This window comes from Haemaphysalis longicornis, unplaced genomic scaffold, assembly GCF_048455015.1.
Source record: "Haemaphysalis longicornis isolate Haplotype H1 unplaced genomic scaffold, Haemaphysalis longicornis Haplotype H1 scaffold_5, whole genome shotgun sequence".
Lineage (NCBI taxonomy): Eukaryota > Metazoa > Arthropoda > Arachnida > Ixodida > Ixodidae > Haemaphysalis > Haemaphysalis longicornis.
Window position 1 is genome coordinate 11,819,685 of NW_027526385.1, and position 20,430 is coordinate 11,840,114.

At 47.6% G+C, this 20,430-nt stretch overlaps 1 protein-coding gene across 2 annotated transcripts in view; it reads right to left on the reverse strand.

The window, feature by feature from the left end:
• Positions 1-6,000, reverse strand: part of LOC144137887 (uncharacterized) — a 34,678-nt gene extending 28,678 nt beyond the window's left edge. The window contains exon 1 of one of the 2 annotated variants that reach the window (XM_077669902.1): positions 5,723-5,975. The gene's annotated coding sequence lies outside the window, so the exon portion shown is untranslated. Of the gene's footprint in view, positions 1-5,722 lie in introns of both variants that reach the window. The other variant, XM_077669901.1, reaches the window with a different exon arrangement.
• Positions 6,001-20,430: the final 14,430 nt, after the last annotated feature.

Here is a 20,430-nt window from a genome sequence, read left to right on the forward strand (position 1 = left end):
TCGAAGCAGTTAGGATTTTGGACTTTGGATTTCACTCAGGTTGCATGGGAGAAACCTTCGCGTTTTAATCATCTTTCTCTTAATAAGGAAGGGACTTTGATTTGTATTTATACTTATAATGTTACAATGCATAATATTTATAATATTATATATAGTATATTAAGTAGCTCCTTCGCCACCTTGAAAGACGAGACGAGGCAGAAAAACAGGCGCGAAAAAGTCGACGTATAGTCTCAAATTTCCAGACGTTGGCGCGCGTCACTCCGCAAGATTGCATGTTTAGTTTTAGCAACCCTTAGTCGCCGCCACAGAGACGTCGACGTGACCAACAGCTTTACGCCTCAGTCACGTCCGCGCGCAACGCGATAGTCCGCGCAAAGCGACTCTGGTTTTTTTTCAACAAATATACACGTCGATATATCCTGGCTTGCGCTCGTAGACGCAAATGTTCGCGCGTCGGAAACTGCGAACGCGATATTCCGTTCCGAGAAAGGTTCCGGAGCGATGCAGAGCGTAATATGTTGTGCCCCGCCCCTAAACCGACCGAAGAGATACCAAACCACCGTTTTTCATGAAAAGAATGCGTTGATCTGAGCCCAACAAACATTTTACAGCAACAAAAAACAAAGGAGTTCAGAAAAAAATGGACGCGATCCCGCCCTGCGAAAGTGCATGTCCAGCGCAGCTGTTGTAATCCACTACAGATGCTGATGGGGGAAGGTAGGAAATGTTCCTCGTTGTTTCGGCGGGCTTGTCGCTTGCACTCGGTTTCTCTGGAGGCAAATGCTGGGTCCTGACTCATGCGCTCGGTGTCTTGGGCGAGAACTTCTGGGTCATGCATAGCCTGACGCATGCGCTAGCCCTCGTATGACGTCAAACCCCTCCCCTCTCTAGAGCAGCTGCAAACCTAATCTTTACCAGAACACAGGGCGGGTTCCCATTGTTCGCCGGTGCCTCATAATCCGTCATGTGGTTTCGATGCTTGTTTTGTGGTTTTTTCTTTACGCGAATACTGAGCTCTATGCTGCACGCCTGATTAGCCTAACGCATGCGCTCGGTGTCTTGGGCGAGAACTGCTGGGTCCGGCCTGGGTTTTTTGCTTACGACAGGAACTTTAATTTTCCGACCAACGAGAGGCTAACAGCTTCGCTGCAAAAACAGCGCTGGGGCCCAAGTACAACTAGCGAGCTCCAAAATTCGTGATTCTAGTACAGGCTATTGCGGCCGAACGACGGGACTCTCTTGGCAGTTGATAAAAACAATAGAAGGGTTGTTCGAAGCGAGCCAGAATATGGCGCGGGGCGCGTATAGAATTTGGCGGTCTTGTACCCACAAAGGGCCGGTTTTTCGCTCTGCGAACTTTACCGTGACGAGGAAGCAAGCATCGTGATGGTAGTCAGGTCTTCCAGACAATAGGCAGGTGTTGCACCGTCGCGTCTCAGTAGCAGCAAGGACGCATAAATCAAACCGTGTGCGGCTTGCAACCGATGTAAACACGGTACGTCGGCAGCAAATGCAAGGGTTATTGCTGCAATTAGCCGGGTATGGTAAGAGCACGCCAACACTAGAATGTCCTCTTAACAATGTTCCGGCTTAACAGTGGCCGTCCTTTTCTTTTGCCGAGAAAGTTTGCTACTCAGCATAAAAAAAAAACAATACTACATTCTCGAACCACTTCTAGAACCGCTTGTCTATTCTCTAACCGCTGGCCATCTTGCGAGGTGTACCTTACGGGAGGCTTGCGATAGTTACCCGTAGTACTCGCAATGTCCAAAGTACGCTCGAAACAATTGGCAGCGCCACACTGGACCATCGCAGGCGTATCCAAAAAGGATTACCGACGGCAGATAGACACTCTAATGCAACTCACAGACTCCATAGCCCAACGCTGTGGACAACGCAACGGGATTTTCCAAAACAATTGTAAAGGTTAGAGTAGATTGACAAGGCTGCTAGACAGCTTACGCTTTTCTTGGATTACTTCAGCAGGCTGTTGTAATTCTGTGTATAATTTTTTAAAGAAGACCTCAAAAGGAGAGTCGGAATAACACCTTCTGCGCAAAAAATATCTCCTATACGCTCGGTATGCGGGGCGCAAGTTTGATTTGTGCGGGTTTGTAAAGAACTCAAATATCCCCCACCCCCACCCCCAACCCTTCTTGTAGGACAACTGTCCTGGACGTGATTGTGTCGGTTGGGGACAGGAAGATAGGGAAAGGCATTTATGGACAAGCTGCAGGGCACCATTACCCAAAGCATGCTCGCATTCAGAGAACAACAATAGCAACAAAACAAACAAATTGTCGTGTGACTAAACAGGTTAAATATTGATTTTAGCGGCCTTACTTGTTGGATTCACGTTGGCTGTGAATAGGTAACGCTATGTTATCTGGTCCCTCTTAATTTGTTATCGCGTTTCCGCATGCTATCTATTGAATAATATTGCTAACCTAATCGCTTTCATTTGAACAAGGTATTTTATACCTGTCAAGGTAATAGTCCGGTAACATGAGTACGATAGGATATCGTGGTTTTGCGTCAATTCTGCAGCGCGAAGATATCTTGTTCATGTAGTTCGTGTAAAAGGCAGCACGACATTTGAACAGAAAATTCGTGTGCCTCAAAAGTAATGCTTCACAAATCCCTAAGTATGCGCGCTATATTATAAAGACTGCCATTCCAGTACGCTGTTGCATTCGGCACAAACTAGGCTTGAAAACATTTCGTGTTAGCGGACTGAACTCATTTTATGACGATGATCAATGCGCGTATATAGAAGCGGAAGATGGCAGTGTTGTTGATATAATTGGTTATCACAGCGATTAAACGTTTATTCTCTCTCTCTCTCTCTCACACACACAAAGGAAGTTAGGAAATACACTGCAGTCCAGATATTTTCTTGCCAAGGGAACGGAGACGCAAGGACAGTGTTTCTTACGGCGCGGTGCTTTTGTTGCCCAAATAAGACAATGATGCTCGATTTTTTCCCCCTAAGTTTTTCCAAGTCACCGTGGATGCACAACATGGTCCCAAACGAATGCGGCATATACACTTCGTAAATGAGCAATTTCAGTGATAGATGAGGCTGAATAAAATTACCTCGGAGGTAGTCAATACGGGTGGTGCACGAAAGCCCACAATTTCAAAAGCCCCGTCTCATTTGCTCCGCACCGGAAACCCCGCGCCTTTTGCCCCGTTTTCGAAAGCCCCGTGCTAATAAGACCCATACACATTTTCGCCGTCTCATTTGACCCGTGTCGACTGCGCCGCGCCCAAAGATCCGCTTCTTTAAGCGCCGTAGTCATAATCTAAGTCTACGCTATTCTACGTATGTTTTCTTTCTTTGTAATCTTTCTGTGTGGTCAATGAAAGGAGACGTAAAAGCGGGAGAAGAAAACTAAAAACACGAGAACGTAGACCGAAGTATCTAGCTCGTTTGGAGGTGGATGCTTTCGTCCTCCGAGTCCGTGTCTTGCAAATATCTGATTAATTAATTAATCAATTAATTAAACCCGCTGTGGACCCGACGAGGTGCCACCCTCAGAGACCACGGCGATGATTCGTACGTTCCGGCAGGCACTGCACGGTCACCACTTAAAAGCCACGGCGAATCAGGAGGGGGGGAGGGGTAGCGGTCACCATCATCGTACTTTGAACACGCATCTAAATTAGCGCAGCCAAAGGAATACGGCATAGCGTTCCAGTGCTGCTTCGGAAAAGCGGCAGACGGAATCATTTTCTTGAGAAGATGGTCAAACATTACTTTACTCTAATTAAAAAAAAACGGCACTGAAAAGAAAATGACGCGCCATAATATGGCCCCGGGAGAATGGTTCGGGTAACTGGCATCCGGGCTTTTGGCACGCGGGGATTATGATGCGGGGCTACTGCTCGCGGGGCATTTGAGACACGGGGCTAACGTCGCGGGGCTTTTGCGACGGGACTTGTGCGCGCGGGGCAATCGTGATACATCCGCCACTATGACGTTGCGTCTACATGCTGGAAATTCAATGTGAGCATTCAAGGCCAAGGTAGAATATGCGCGTACGCCAAGCTATAAGTACTGACTGCTTTCGCGATGGTGAGTCAGGTCAGCTAGTTACAGCGAGATAATATTAATGTAGCAATAGGCGTCGCAGTTAGTATTGTGCTGACTTACGGGCATGTGTTTCAACTAATTAACATATAATCTTATACCACAAATTTCCGAGAACACCTGGACATTATTATTATCGAACCAATATTAGTACTATTATTATTAATATTAGTAATAATAATATCACACACATCAATTCAGGCACACGAAACTCACTGCTAAGGGCAGAATAAATTACGGAGTTATCAGCGAAAAGGCTTATCGAAGGAGTGATATTGGGACCTTGGTAACTGCTACACACGAGAAAAATGACAGATGACAAGACGGAGCCTTGTGGTACCTCTAGACCAACCGGAACACGTACGGAGCGAGGCAAAGTAATAAGCACTTACGAATTGTGAAATGCGTTCGTCGTTATACAGCTTCAAGAAGGATAACTGAGGAGTTACCTGTCAAAAGCTTTCGAAAAACCTAAAAATATAGTGTCGGTGCGTGAATACTGACGAAGGATGGGTGTAAGTTGTGAGAGAGCATAAAGGTTGAGCTTAACAAACAAACAAACAAACAAACAAACAAACAAACAAACAAACAAACAAACAAACAAACAAACATCTGCAATCCATGCTCGCCGTTGGAGAAGAAAGAATCGCTCTAAAATAGTGACAGACTTCAAGTAACTGACATGTTCCACGATTTTCATTGGCACAGAGGTGTCAGACACTGGTAGACAATTGCCGAGGCAATACTTGTAACCAGACTTAAAAAAAGAAATCCAGTCTTTCACTCTAGTTACCTTGAAAGCAGCGTACTTCAAGTGATTGTTAAACTATTTTTCAGGGAAGAGGCGCTGTAAATCTTGGTGTCAATCAGAAGCCTGCAAAAATGTTGCCAACTCAAAATAAAAATACCGATTTAAGTTTGTCAATTATTTTGAAATGATTGTCCTATTGAAACAAATCGCGTCAGTCGTGAAAAGTTGTCTCAAGGCGAATAAACCGGATTACCACCACTGTTAGCGAAACTCGGTGATTCTGAAAAGAAAGTCGAGCTCATTAAAACAGCTCAGTAATCACTATGGATAAACCCCGTCCAGTGTTTTGGGTGTTAACGTACGTGTGCCGCTTTTAACCTTGTAAAATTGTTCCAGCTTGATAGCATGGCAGGAAGTCTACCACTAAAGGAGACATCCTGTGCTGATTTTACCGTCTTCTTCTGATCTGCGTTAGTGGAATGGTGGAATGGTAAATGTCTCACCTCGCCAGAGAGTTGGCATGTGTAACAGGCCGAAAGGAGTTTAGCGTATTGGCCAAAGTGCTCAAAGACTAAACTATGGTGCTCGATTATTATGAATGGCTACTCGCGTACGACAATGCAATTCCGTCAGAGACGTTGCTAGAATCTTTGAGTAAATTCCAATATGGGTAGACAGAATGCTCCCAGAGTCTGTACAGAAAATTGCGAAGACACAGTTTTCCAATGGTAACGCCATAATTACCAGCCGTAGAGTCCCTAATGTGCTTCACACCTTATCCAAAAGCTCTTCCCGGGGAATATACTTTCGAAACTTCTTTATATACACGCGGGCGAGAAACTAAAAAGCAACGCCACGACGAATACAACCCTCACCTTTAACTTGGAAGGTTGAACAGAGTCCTCCACCACCTTCAACCGTAAATCCTCACAGGCCACAGCACAGAGGACGGCTTCTCGTTGCGGTGTGAGGCAGACGACGCAGCTGCACACGACGTTGAAGCAGACGCTCTCCGCTTGGCAGAGTCGGCTGCCAGTTACGTGAGGATGAATGTGTGACTGGAGCGGAAGCGTTGCGTGGGAAAGAGAGCGAGAGAGAGAGAGAGAGGGCAGAAGGACGAACGTGCCTTCCAGTCAGAGAAAGCCGAAAAAAGATCCGAAAAATAGCGACGGAAGGAGGCCTCCGCAACTCGAGAACGTTATCTGATGACGTCCTGGCTCGGTACGCAAGTACCCCAGTGATATCGAAATACGGGCCGTGGCCGCGGACGCCGCGTAGCTGATTCGCTGGCGAGCAGATAACGCCTTTTTTCGCAAAAGGTGGCGGTGACATAACGACATAGTGTTGCAGCGCAGCCTCGGGCGCTTATTGGAGGAGGACCTTCATTTGCGCACTGTGCTGTCTGAAACCCAACACGGGATGATTGCCCATTGCCTTCAATTTCTGAAACACACGAGGCACAGCCACCCACATCTTTGGATTTCCCTTTGGCGATGTCGGTAGCCACGGCAACTCCCCTGGCTGAGTTTTTAGCGGCGCATGCGTCCTAATACATTTGGCCCATATGTAAGTTGACGCACTAAAGCTTGACGTCGGGCTAGTCGGGTAGGAAACAGCGCGAAAAACTCGTATAGAGAGATGGCTAACAGACACGAGCGCTGACGCGGAACTGGTGAAATTTTATTAGAGTTGGCAATAACAACGTAATCATACGCCAGTGCGAGAAAGAAAAGCGAGATAAACAAAGACCTTAAAAAGCGGCGTCGGCTGCAAAAGGCGATAAAACACACAAAACTTTTTTTTTTTTGACGCCCATGGGAGTACACTCGTACTGATCGTATTGTACAGATTCGCGTTATACAATGCGACTAACGGACCCTCATTGTGGGCATTGTTATGTGAATCTTATGGAGTTCAGTAGAATCGACAGGTGGGCTATTTGGTTCTTGTACATGGTGAAACAGTGCAAAAGACAAGCGCAAAATAAAAGGATACACGACAGCGCGGGTCTCCTCCTCTTTAGAAATTAATCCGGAGGCCTCCACTACAGCATGCAGCGCATAGCCCAGGTGTACCTTCGGCGGTTAAAGGGACCCTGCAACACTTTTTAAAACTTTTTTTTCTCGAAATCTCAAATGCCTGCAGGACGTAGTCAACCAAATCATGCAGTTCTTAGATTAGGGGGTCGCAAAGAACCTCAGCCAAAAATTGCTATTATATGCCCATCAGATAACTTACAAACTTGCTCAAAAGATTTTTCTCTCACTGGAATTACGTCATGACAGCGCTGTAGCGGCAGTTGTTCCGCTTTCCTTCAGTCGTAGCAACGATGGCTACTTTTAAAAAGAAAGGCACAAAAGCAAAGCAGAAACGGAAGGCGTGTCTGCTGCGATGAGCAAATCTCGCAGTGCTGCTCCGTGCTGGCGATAACTGCAGCTTTCTCAGTGCTTCCAGATGCCGAGGAAATAGGGACAGCGTCTATCTTAAGTGTTTCAGAGTCTCTTTAAATCACAGAATCCGTTTTTTTTTTTCTTTACACCGTTCAGCAAGTACATGCTTTGCACCCCCTGACCAATCATCAACAGGGATCTTTTCTTATTTTTTATGCGAAAGCATTCAATGGTCCCGCTGGCTCCTGCTTGCGGCCTCCATCTGCAATAAACTGCTTCTAAATCTGACACAAACTGTTTCTTGAGTTAAAAGGTTGGTTTATCAAGGTAATTTTCCGCTGCTGCAAACTTCTCCAAGTCGCCTTTCAAACGAATTACGATAAAGACATGTCGGGAGATTCTCGTGCAGACGAGATGCATTTTCTAATCGACTGGGGAATGATTCATAACAAAAGCGCGAAATCGCCATGTTTCGGCAACTTAGGAAGTACGTTACAATGAAGTAGACACGATGGTTCGTAATGGGGAAGGAGCGGAATCTGGGGTGGACTATGTTCTATATTCTTGCCAATTCTCCCGAAAAAAAAAAAACGAATTAATTCACACTTTTAAAAAGGTGCTTTAAGAAGTATGAAAATTTTTAACCTCATTTATTGCTTCATTAATGCGATTTGATGAAGACAGCCAGGACAAGCTTTTTCGCCTGTGTAGCTCCAGTGGTCTGTAGGGAAGGGATGTTAAGAGCTGGCGAATCAATCAGTCTGTTCTCTCGGAGGAGGCGCAGAGATCGGCCGATATCTTTGCAGTCAGGCAGGAGCGATTCCGGGCTGGTCAATATTCAACGAAGCTTAACTTCGCAGTGCTGTCTTGGCTATGCAGCGTGCGTACCTAACAGACGTTCTTCTGTTGGTCCTTCAGCGCACATGCACAAGAGACACCGGCATAACTTACATGGCTCATTAGTTGTCATGGGGTCAGGGGAGGATGCGGATTGTGAATGTGTGTGCAGTTTTCTTTCAGGGGCCAAGCTCCTTCGGGGCTGGGGCTATCGGCGTCTCATGTAGTCGTCTCATGTCATCGTCGATGTAGCCGCGGTACTAAGACACCGGGATACTCGTTTTTCAACGCCTCGCGCTAAAGCGTAACGCGTACTAAAAGAACGCACCGGGACACTCGTTTTTCAACATCTCGCGCTAGAACGTTTCATTACCGCAGGCCAACCCCCAGTGGTTTAATCTCCGTGGGCAGAAACGCCAAGGCTCCAAGAATACACTTCTACGCTGCATGCTTCACCCCTGCCCAAGTTTCACGTTAGTGGAGATTGCCTGGGATTTTTTCTGTTACATTTTCACTTATTGTATCCGTAACGGGATCATTTGTTTTTTATACAAAACATACATAATTTATACAAATCTGAGAGAAGACGCTATCGCTGCAGTGAAGCCGGGTGGACAGGGCTCCTCTCTCACATTGTTCGCGCTCCAGGAACAAAATGATGCAGCATGTTTTGTTTGTTTCGAGCAACATTTGTGAAAAATATCCGGGACCTCAAGTGCAAAACCGGACGGTTCGCCATCTAGCAGCAATTCTCCATCTCTAAACATTCACCGACGAAGAGGTGAAAGACGCGGAGGTGCTTGTTTGTTCCTCGATTTGTCTCAGAGCAAAAGCAGGACATCGACGAAGATAATGGCACAAAAAGGAAACAACGTCCAGAAGAACACTCGAGCCAACACTTTTCCTGTACGGAGCTTATCTGCGGGGATCGCTCAGTGAAGAAGGAATTAGTGCGCGCTGACTCCTTGTATGACTGCAATAATCTGTGATGACCCCTTGGCTGGAAAAACCCCGGCTGTTTCCACCTCATCGCTGGCACATTTATGGGCGCCGTCTGGAAAGCACAGGTCTGCCCTCAAGGTTTGGCGAAAGAGTTCCACCGCAACACTGCGCATGCGCGTGCGCCCTGAAACCCATAAAGGTAGACCCTGGTATACAGCCAGCAGGAAAGGACAATAAATTATGCAGGAAAATGACGGACGAGATAAAGACCAGGGTGGCTTAAAAAGTGTGACCGTTCATACGGCTAACAGAGTGCACGATTCCGGTATGTAGAGTCATGAAAAAACAAAATGAGAACACGAAAAATACGAACCGGAACAAACAAAATCGCAGAATATGGACAGTGGAGATGTAATAATGGCTCACTAGTGGTACATTTGGAAAGACACATTTTCGATCATTGTTACTGTAATAAAGCGACGTGACCATTTCGTTTACACGGAAAGAAATAACGCTATTTGTGTGCTCTGATTCATATTTTCGGGATCGCGTTTCATTCGTCCATGGCTGTACACAGACGACGTAAGCATTTTTGTGTACCAAGTTCACCAGATATCAAATAACAATGTTAGGAGCATAGGATTAGTCAAGGTTTTTTATGCCTGGAAAAATTGTTTTTTTTGGAAGCTCCGTTTCTTTTTCCAGCTCTTTTGTCATTTAAACGTTATGACAACGAATTCCTCGCACGAGCCTTGGTTGGATATAGTCAGTCTGACGCTTCAGCACTGTACGGCGTCGTTCTGTTGAGGTTTTGCTATTGTCTTGTTCACAATCGTTTTTGGGGCGAAGACCCGTACGGGCTGGGCTGTTGGCATCCCCTGTCGTCGTCGTAATCGTCGTCTCATGTAGTCACCGTACTAAAACACAGGACACTCGTTTACGAATCGCGCTGGAGCGCTTCGTAACGCGTACTAAAAAAAACAACTCCGGGACACTCGTTTACGCCTCGCGCTAGAGAGCTTCGTGCTTCAAAGACAAGAGACTTTTACAGCAAGGCTATATACCTCTACCCCTCAACGGTTTCATCTCCTTCGGAAAAAACGCCAAGGCGCTAAGAATCCACTTATACACTGCATGCTTCGCCCCTGCCCAGGTTTCACGTTATTGCAGATGGACCGGGATTTTTTTACATTGCCCTGTTGCTCGGTGGCCATTTACAAGTTGTGCCACAGTACGCGGCGGAAAGGCTGTGGAATAATTTGTAGCCCTCCGGGATGCTTAACGTATCTCAAAATTTCACACATGTGCGTTTTGTTGAAAAAAAAAAACACTACATGGAAAACACGGCATGGTCATTGTCCAACGTTGTCTGTAGCCGCGAAACGGCACCTAAGCGGCCGCAGGGATATGTGACGGCTATAAAAGAACGCAGCCAATTGTTTTCAATGGAGGAGGAGGTACGCTGAGGCAGTTAGTGTGTGTACGCCATGCGTTCATCCGTTTCATCCAGCCCGGAAAAACCGACTTTTCAAAATAAGTTAATCGTATAAGCATGTCTCATATATCTTGAGTGGTGCACTCGAAGCAAAAATTCGAAACGCTGTTGCGGCAACCGCAGACAATGCAAAACCTGCATTTCTCATTAGTCGGCGTAGCTGTCGGAATTTATATCACGCGATGCCGTATTTTGTTCAGCAGAAGTGGTCTGAGAGCGCGGAACTAATCTCGAGCCCCGGGGGAGGAGGCGAGCGACATGCGCTCCTAAATTACTCTTTGGAGCGCAAGCCGAAGGAATGTCGGCGCTAGTGTTCTCAGTGATGACCGTTTCCATTCGAGTGTTTAGGTCATCCGAGCTCCGGCCTGATATGTCTTTGATAGCGCCCTTGTTTTAAGGTTGAAGCCTTAAATTTCTAGGTTTTCTGCAATGCGTGAGGTACAGAGAATCATTGTGAGGCACACAGAACCGCACAGAAAATCGGAGCGCGCACCGGGAAAGGAAAACAGCAACGTCGGAGGAGGGTAGGCCACTTCTGCCTCCTGGTGGCAATGGCGAGCTTCGGAGAATGCTGTTCAGGGCTAGTCAAGTGGTGACGTGAGCGGTGGCAAAATTCAACATAGAGTTCAGTAACTCCAACTCAACGTCTGACTGCTTTCCCCTTCCTATTCTTGAAGGTTGGCATCCCCTGTAATTTTGAGCAGATCTCCAGAATTTCATGAGGTCTACCTTTGGTGAAGAGCTCAGTGGCAAACTTTTCTAGGAAGCGATTGTGATGGCTTCTGACAGCGAGGTTCTATTTTTGAATGTCTGTTTTTAAACGGGAGATCGATGCTCACTTTAAAATAACAAACACTGTTGCTCCTTGTTCAACATAAAGCTAAAGGGCTATAATATAAAATAAAAGCCCAACCCGTAGTACACTTTCTGTTTTATGTAATTGCGTACTGTTGCTGACTGCTCAACAGTAGACTTTTTGGCGGACAAGGGAATATTTCTGCTCGCTGTTCAACAGTATGCTTTCCGTTCAGTAGGAGAGCATGGTTTCTCGTTGATAAAAGGAAGGATGGAACAGTACAGGAAAGGCAGGGAGGTTAACAAGGGTACTGTCCGGTTCGCTACCCCACTCATGGGGGAGGGGATACGGGAAATGAAAGGGAAAGAAAGGACAGTGGTATACATATTAAAGGAGAAAAGGAGAGGAATAAAGTTAGGAAAAAACACAAGGCGTGACCATGGCAACTACAAAGGCAGTGCAAAGGACGCTCACAAAACCAGAAAATTGTGAAAATGCACAAAACTAAGGAGGTACACTGATAAAATTGGCGAACTAAAGGCGCTGCACTGTAGTAGTGTCCCTACAATCATTCAGATAGGCACGTGTCCTTCAAAAAGCGAAGTAAGGCTTTTGCAGCCTTTTTGGCCTGTGACGGACAACGGCTATGACACAAAATAGTCTGTGCTGTAAAGGGGTGGTCGTCGAGTCGGCGAAGTGTGGTGGAGAGCTGTTGCCTCGGCGTTATGAATCGGTCACAATGGCACAGAAGGTGTTGGGTCGTCTAGTAGGTGGCTCACACATCACAAGCAGGGCTGTTTGCCATTCAAGTTTGTGTTTTGCTAAATGAAAGAAGATTACCGCTTACTTTTGGACAGTACAATTTATCTTGAGTAGAGGAACATTGTTATTAAAGAATGTTTTGGGCATTGCTTGTGGGTCAGCTGAGTTAAATATGTCATAATCTTCAGCTTTAAACAAATGCGGTTTGGCCAGCTGATGGGCAGACCAATTCATAATTGCTCAGTCCAAACCTATGGGACTAGAGTCTTTGAATTTGAAGGGGGAATTGCGTCAGTGACGCAGAGGCCCGTTAAGGTGATATTTTTCAGGATTTTAACTCTGTGTGCAAGGAAAAAACAATTCACTGTGTGCAAAGTCATCAGTACTTATTTGGCAAGCAAACTCACCGAATTAGTGTTTGCTTCAAAAGATCCCTCATACAAACGCCTAAAAAGGAAATAGATATGTTTTTTTAATCAGTCGCGAACTGAGCGAGTATAAATTTGGGCGCCTAGGATGTTGTTTTCAGTAACCCACATTATATCTGAAAACCCGAAGTGTACGGATTAATTTGTAACTTTAAAGTTTGCCCAGACAAAAACGAGAACTAAATTTCAGAACCTTTCAGGACATGTCAAACCACTAAGCCCAAAAACTTCAAATCCAAAGAGTACATAATGTCCTTGACATCATGGCTCACTAAGGTGGGACAATTGTACGAAAAAGGCTTACACGTTTGTTTACCAATTATCCAATATATCGTTCACCGGCAAAATTTTAATTACTTTTTGTTTTCAGAAATGACTCGCACAAGAAGTAAAACTTAAGTCGGGATTTTTATCTGATCGACTGCAAAGTTGCAGCATGTAGATCCTAGCAGCAGAAGGAAACGCTCAGAACGGGGGGATGTGCACGAACAGGTGATGCGCACACGGAGGTAACCCTCGCATATAGCGACTAGTTTCTGCACATGCATTTGTCGTGTTATTAGGTGTATCTTATTTTTTAACGTCAATTGACGTTAAAAAATAAAAATAAATTTTAGTCGTATTTCTGTTGTAACGACAGATGTCACGACAGCTGGTTATATCACGACAGCATGATGGCTGTCCTGGCGACAGGTAGTTCTGTTGTGACTACAGGAATGTTTGTCGTTGACAAAATTGACTATGTTGTTACGACAGAAATGTTTGTCGTAACAACAGATGTCTTTGTCGTAACAACAGGAGCTCTGTCGTCACTACGAAATTTTTGGTCGTACGACAGGAATTCTTGTTGGATTTCTGTCGTATTCCTGTTGCCATTTTCGACTGGGAAAGCGTGTAAATACTCTTTAAAATTGCTTTTCTTAAAAATTACGGGTGAAGGGGGTTTAATGCGCAAGTATGAAACTCGTTAACTTACAGTATAACCTGTCTTCAAACGTTTCAAATCTCTCAGCGGACGGACAGTACTCAGGCAGGCGTCTGTGGCTCTCCGCGGTTCGCTCTCCGCTGTTGTTGAAAAGGGCTGAGGTTTGAAGTTAGTGATAAGCCATTCGGTGAAGCTTGTGTCATCGTGAAAACACTCACAGAAGAGGTGATAACAGCGGCCCTTAAAATTATCACTTAGCTTACTTCTTCATTGCCGCGTGTCTCGCGCTACTCATTTCACAATAAACGCAAGCTGCTTACGAACATGCCACGGGTTATGAACTTTACCGAAGTTTCTGTGAGGGGCTACAAAACGGTTTCGTGAGTCTGACCAGCTGCGTTCTATTACTGCATAGATGCGAGCAACCTGTTACTTTTTTGGTATACAAAAGTACCGAGCCGATAGATTTATGTGGCCAGGGCTTGTATACATTAAAACTCGTTCATATCGGCCGGGGGCAAATGCGGCCGTAGACGCGATGGAGGTACTTCAGTATAGATAGCTTGTAAACGTAAGCTTAAACATAGGTCTCAGTCACCAAAAATCTTGCTGTCAAGCGTCGGTGCTATTTTGAGGGCTGTTCGTCCACTCTAAAGGATGTGGTTGTGCTGTAATAATTGAGAAGACGCGGGTTTACAAATATTAGCATCAGCATGCGTGTAAAACCTTCGGAATACTCACCAGTTTCAAATAAAATGGCATGTTACTTACGTGCCTGGAGCGAACGTATGCTCAAAAGACATTGTTACCTTAACGCTCAATAGCGTATAAGGTGCTTTGAAATGCTTTGCTTTCGTATTTAGATACGAAGCATCTCATGCTCGCAGCTGTGTCCCTCCCTCCCTCGTTGTCATTGTCCGCCGTCCGCACTCTACTGCGCATGCGCGTCTCTTCAGCCCCGTCAGCGTTTGGGCTGACGTCAGCGCAGTCCACTATAACAAGAAATAGTTAGGCGGCGCCCGGTTTCGATCCCATGACTCTGTGGCCGCAACGGGAGGTACGTGGCGCTCTTCCCACTGCGCTACAAACCAAAACGGGAGCATGTGCTACGAACGCGCCTTATGTCCTTCACTCAATCAAACTACGTCAAGAAGCTACTGATACAACGAAGGCACGCGAAGCTGAACGTCAACGGAAACGACGAACTGAAAACTAATGGGAACTTCAGTTGACCCGATGGCGGCTTCGCATACTACTCAGGGTTCGCCTACGGGAAGATAGTGTAATTTTTTAGCTTCAGGAGTATTTCTGCTTATTTTGTAGGTTGAAGAAATTGGTCTTCATTAGTGAGACCGATGTCGTCAGTTCATTTCTTCGCCCTGTCGGGCGCGTGCTTTTTTGTCAAGTGCCGATCGCGCGGGGGCGCACAAAGCGAAGAAAAGCACAAAGCGAAGAAATGTATTTTCAGGTGTTTTTAGAGAGATAAGTAACAATCGAATTAAAGAAATGTTATAGCAAACGGCAGCAGAACTCTAAAGCTGTTGCAAATAGATGCTTGTAGTCATTGCACGCAACTATCGCTATCATCATAGCTAATTTACTTCAAAGAGTACGCACGTATGAACGTTGAGTTGAGCTGATGCTGAGTGTTTGCAGCGTTAGAGAGTGAGACATGGGCTTTTTGCCATCCCTAAACCTGAACTCATACCGACGACGAATGAACGATAGTCAATACACGTCTGATAATAGAAAAGTGGCCGGTGATTGCAAAAACACATTGAAACGTGCCGATTGCTAGAAGCACGTGCCGATTGCTAGAAGCAGGTCGCAAGTGTGAGCTGTATTCATAGTAGATAAGCCTTTCAAGTATCAGATACCGGGTCCTCGTAACACGTACCCGACGAAAGCTCACAGTGCACAGGGGCACCGTGACAAGCAAAACAGACGGCGATGTTGAAATCACGCGACTGGACTAAAAACGGCTTCCTGAGAAGTGTCTGGCTTGTTATCACAATATTCTATTCCGGTGCATTTGCACGTAAAACCCTTGTGCAAGAAATCAAGGCCTTGCATAGGACACATTCTCGTCTCAACATACTCTCCCGGCCGTTACTTAGTGGCTCTGATAATACGCAGAATATAAATACTTCACCCATTGGCTTGACCTTGTCTACCAAGACAAAGACAAAAATGCCATACGTTGACTCTTGTCTTCGATTACGCGTTTTTAAACTGTTATACCATGGCTTAACTCTCAACGCATGGAAGGTGGCCGACGGCGGGAATGACTGCACCCTTCCAAATGATTTTGATTGATTGTGGGGTTTAACGCGCCGACGCAACGCAGGCGATGAGGCGCGCCGTAGTGGAGGGCTCCGGATTAATTTTGACCACCTGGGGATGTTTAACGTGCGCCGAAATCTCGTACATACGAGCGTTTTTGCTTTTCGCCTCCATCAGAAAAGCGGCCGCCGCGGCCGGGAATCGAACCCGCGACCTCGTGCTCAGACCCTTCCAAATATAAAGCTATCTTTGGGGGAATGCACTAGTATTAGAAAAAAAAGTATTCGTGACACGGTTTTCTCTAACAATGCCATTTTCTCAACGCTGACTTACAGCGATATTTCTGCTATGCGTTCGAAGGCTGTGTTCTCGGTGCGGGTGCATTGGTTTTTGGTTGGTAAAAACTTTATTGACTGCCTGCAGAGCTTTCGCTGACCGGGCCTAAGTCACCCGCTTGGGGGCGTCGCCGCTGGGCCTCTTCGCCCGTTTGAGGGCGTCGAAGTCCTGCCGCTTCACCGCCTCACAAGCCTGCTGGACGGCCCAGAGTTGATCGTCGAGCCTGGGGCTGCACAAGGCAGCAGTCAGCCGCGGCGTGAGGGTTCCGGAGTTAGCACCGTGCGGATCCTTGATACAATCCCAGAGCATGTGGGCTAAGGTGGTGGGTGCATGACTTGCGGACACAAGCGAGTTGCTGCGACGCAGTCAGCGGGAAATCTGTGCCCGACACACTTTTTTCCTAGATAACAGTTTTCCTGCCAATTTGAGTAGCTGTTCGTAAATTCTTCAAGCTGTTACGGACTGCGCGCATATTTCTAGTAGGGGTTTTGACTAGTGTCACACCAACTCACTCACTTGTTCGCAAATATGCTTAGAATCTACTTCCCTCCTTTCTCCGGGCAGCGTCCCAGCGTAGGTGAAAGGACATAAATTATATCTGCCCCGTCTATCCTATACGAAGTGGCGGAAAGTGATGGCACGCGATGGCGAATGTAACCATGATGTGGGCTTTGAACGCCCGTTCTCTAAAGACGAAATAATTAGCGCAGACCCAGTCTTTGAAGTCTCCAGAAAGATCAAAGGTGACCATAGAGAAAGCTAGGCTGTTTCACCTGCTCCTGTGCTCAGCGCTCAGCGTAGACCTCAGCGAACATCAACACAATAGTTGGTTGAGAGGAACGATTTTCTGCCAACCATCCGCCGTGGTGGCTCGGTGGCTAAGACGTGCTGCTGAGCACAAGGACGCGTGTTCGATTCCAAGCCGGGGCGGTCGCTTTTCTGATGGAGGCAAAAAGCACAGACGCCCGTGTGTACGAGATATCGGCACACGTTAAAGATCCCCAGGCTGTCAAAATTAATCCTGAGCCCTCCACTACGGCACGTCTCATCGCCTGCGTTGCGTCGGCGCGTTAAACCGTACAATCAATCTTTTCTGATAACTATCACGCTTGAGCATTCCTGTCTCTTTGCGCATCCTACGGATGCCACGCGATAGTGTGAAAGGCCTTATTTCCCCCCGGAGCCAACTGCCTCATATTTCGCGAGCATTGCGAACCTCAGTAGGGCTCAGCCAAGCTCCATCGCGGCCCTGGGCGTGCACGCTGCTTATGCCAATGCCATCAGTGAAGATGGTTGTGGTTCGTTTCCCCGTAGTCCGGTGTCGATCATGAACCCAATCGCCCGAGCTCCGGTTGATTTGGCAGGAGGTTGGCAGGGCGATGGTGATAAAGTTCTTGGAGGTGGCGGTCGAATTGACGAACTCGAGGCGTTGGGGTTGATTAAGTGAAACGAAGAGTTTATATACAGCTATTTACAGTAGGAAAAGTGGGTACATGAGTAGTAAAAGGAAAAACTTCAAGCTTCAGCTAGACGCTAGCTCCAAGTGCGCAAAAATCACCCGAGCTTCTGAACTTCGTCTAACTCTCCTATCCTCGGAGCGTACACAAACCGCTCGAGAAACGACGGCCGAGACTCCGTCTCGCCGCAAGATCCGCCTAGTTGCCCGGTACGGCGCTGTACCCTAAACTTCCGACGCGATCTTAACCTCTAGCCCAGGGGGCTCACAAATCCCAACCTAGCTTTAACGGTCGAGACTCCTTGTCCCGCCAGGAACTGCCTAGGTCAGCGCTCAGACAAGAACAATTTGTAACGGCCAAGCTCGGCCTTATAACACCTCGAGCTCACGCTCTCTCGGGAACGCCCCTGTAGCATTCGTACACGCGTAAGGGAGTGCCCAAATTCACGTAGACAGCGGTCACTCAGCGCGCTACGGAATATTCAATGAGGCGCCACCTTTGGATCAACGGCCCGCTCGCGGACGAGCAAGCGCGCGCGACCCCGCGGGGTGAGGGCGAAAGGCGGCGACAGTGCACTATGCCGACCGGAGCGCGTTAAAGGGGTCCTGAAATACCTTCCGCCGATGCGTGGATGTGCATGTAACCAAATAAAGCAATGTATTAGCAATCTCCTCCCGCAAGAATTTTGTTGAAGCGATGAGTATTAGCTGAGAAATCGTAAATCAAAAAACGCGCATTATCGTCGCGCCGCGTTTCCTCCTCCTTTCAACTTACTCTCCGCTGTTGACGGCGAGCCAGCCTTCCCTCCCATGATGCTGCGCTCCCCGGCGGTGACGTACTTCCGCTATTGCGCTGCTCCCACAGCCGTCTGCTACGGGCAAGCTTTGTTGACACTATGAATTCCGCACTCCGCTCAAGGCTGGAAAAGCGAACGAAAAATCTGGCCCCATGTGTGCGGCGGCCTGGCCTTGCCCTTTCGCGGTGTACGTTGCTCCAGAACTTTGCTATCGGCGGCACGCGACTTTTTATCGGCGGCGAACTCGCAGCCGCACGGGGAGGATCCTGCGCTCGCTCCCTTGGATGCACAGCGCACTGTTTATCCAAAAAGCGCCGTATCAGATGTGGCCCCGCTGGTGCCGGGTCTTATTTTGTGGCGGTGGTAATTCCTGCCGGCGACATGTGAAAAAGACATTTTGAACCGATACAGAACCCGTGCACAAAACGCCAGTTCAGCTTGGGGCGACGCGTGATGGAGAGCGGCAACGTTGGCAAAACATGCTCCGCCACGGCTCTGAGCTTCCTCGCGCTGGAGCGAGCACCATTTCTTTGACAATATCAAACATCGGTTGCCCTGGCAACAAGGCACAAACCGCTCTAGAAGTCAGTTACCGTTGCGTGATCCCGGTTCAGCTTGGGGCCCCACCTCGCGGCATATGGGCACTGCAGGCATACTACTCACTCCCATTTGGAAGTGCGAGATGCGTTTGGCATTACAGGAGGCGATGGTGTGTGTGTTCTGGACGCCTTTGTTTCTCGATGAAATGCGTTGTGCTTCTGCGGGTGGATAGTGCTTCCCATGGTCTGGATTATCTTTCTCAAGCGGCGTACGACTCAACCTCGCATGGGGTATGTGCAGTGTGCGTGGCTAAAAGCCATCTCGGCTTGTGCGCCGGAGTTAAGTGACTTGCTGTTCGTCCCCGCAAACCGCGCGCGAGGTGAGTGCCGAATTTACGAGGGGCAGGAGGAGGCAACCCATCGTCTGTCAATCGCGGTTCGGACTTGCAACGCATGTTGTGACGTTGTGTTCGTTCCAAACGCATCTCTGGATTGTTTGGAAGTTGAATAAAATGTATGCGTCAAACCCGGGCATTCGGCTCAGGGCGTTCTCTGCGATTGCAAGAAAGAAGTGCCACGGGGCTTCAACGCTTTCTTTATGGAACGTACTCAAGTAAGAGAATATTCATGTCGTGTTATGGCCCTGTCGCATTCAATACAAACGGTTAAGCGTTTGTTTACACTTGTTTCGTTTGTCGTAAAATGTCCAAGCACTCCGGCACTCCGCTGGCAGATCAGCCGGCGAGCCGACGCTGAGCAGACGACTCATCTCTTTTCTTTGCCGGAAGTGCGTGAAAAAGCCGCCCAATAGCAGGATGTCTAGCTCATGACGAACATCTGGGAATCGATGATGTAGACATGTGAAGATGGCGGCGTCCAAAAACACGAAGGAAAGGGTGAGAAAAAAGCGACCAACTTTGCAACAAAAGTGTGAGCTTTCCGCTGCGCGTAAAAGAGTAATACTTGGCACAGATGATGTTGACGACCCAATCTAACGACTGCGCTAGTCAATTTAGTGTGCTCAAAACGCCTTTCAGGGCCCATTTAACAATGGAGGCTCGCGCGACGCACCTCCCCGGCGCACCACACCGACGATTCTCGGAACCCGGGGGCGCCGTCTGCGTTTTCAATGGGGGATTATCCCCGTGGGATTCGGTCGGCCAGACAATCTGTCTCCCGTGCGTGCCGTGACAAATTGGCGTCGACTGCTCTGCAGTGTTGGCAGTGCTACGTCGCCGGACAGAGTGGCGAGTCCTCACGCGCAGCCTGCACGCCTGGCCACTGGCCTCATAAGTGGACCTTACACCACCCATACGGCCGTTTTAGTCAGATCACACGCCCTAAAATGTGGAGCCTGCGCCTACGTTTCCTCACAGACAACGCAGTGACCCCCCGTCTCGGCCCTCTCATCTCTGACAAGTTTAACACATCAGCGAAGGGTACCCCCCAAGGCTCAGTTATTTCGCCCTTTTCAACGTCGTACGTACTGTGACAATAAAGAATTGACGCCGACCATGAAAGTTCGTAAAGAGAACAGGAAATTTCGGCTAAGATTATACGGGAGCATCGTTCCCAATGAAAATGAGGGCGCCTCTGC